We start from the raw sequence: 559 nt of genomic DNA on the forward strand, positions 1-559 counted from the left end.
AAAATTACAGGAAGACGTTTGACAATTAGTAAAACAACAAACATGCATACTGTGTCTGTCTTAAATGATAAAACATGAACTTGAGTGTGTGTATCTGTGTGTGTTATCCATCTAATCAGAGTGATCAGAGTCACAGTGGTGACAGATGTATGTGGGTTTTCCAGGGGTGCAGTTTTCGTGGGCCCAGAACTTGCAATTTACACATCTGATCCACTTTTCTTTGGGTTTGGAATTTCCAAAGGGCTCCATGCACACAATTCAAAAATCATCTTCATCTGGGGTGTCCTCACCCTTATCCTTGTTCTTCTTGGATCTCTTTTTGGCTGTCATTATTTTGTTTGCGTTTCCTCTTTCCAAATATGGCCATTTTCACATTCTTCTTACTACTCTTCTTTTCTTCTTCCTCCAAGGCCTGCTTGTATCTGTGTAGATGTCTGACTTTATCCTTGTCGTACCAGTGGTCTTTCTTGGCCCTGCTTTGGGAAAAAATGGTCTTACAGTAGAGGGACTACTGTGCATTGAAGACTTTTTGACTGCTGTGATAGCCCACACTGGGCAG

At 41.3% G+C, this 559-nt stretch overlaps 1 long non-coding RNA gene across 1 annotated transcript in view; it reads left to right on the forward strand.

Moving 5' to 3' along the window:
- The window catches only part of LOC147818823 (uncharacterized), a 9555-nt gene that overhangs the window by 4010 nt on the left and 4986 nt on the right, over positions 1-559 (forward strand). The gene's annotated exons all lie outside the window — the stretch shown is intronic.

This window comes from Seriola lalandi, unplaced genomic scaffold, assembly GCF_002814215.2.
Source record: "Seriola lalandi dorsalis isolate HSWRI2012SDOR001 ecotype SW California unplaced genomic scaffold, Sedor1 jcf7180002054469, whole genome shotgun sequence".
NCBI lineage: Eukaryota > Metazoa > Chordata > Actinopteri > Carangiformes > Carangidae > Seriola > Seriola lalandi.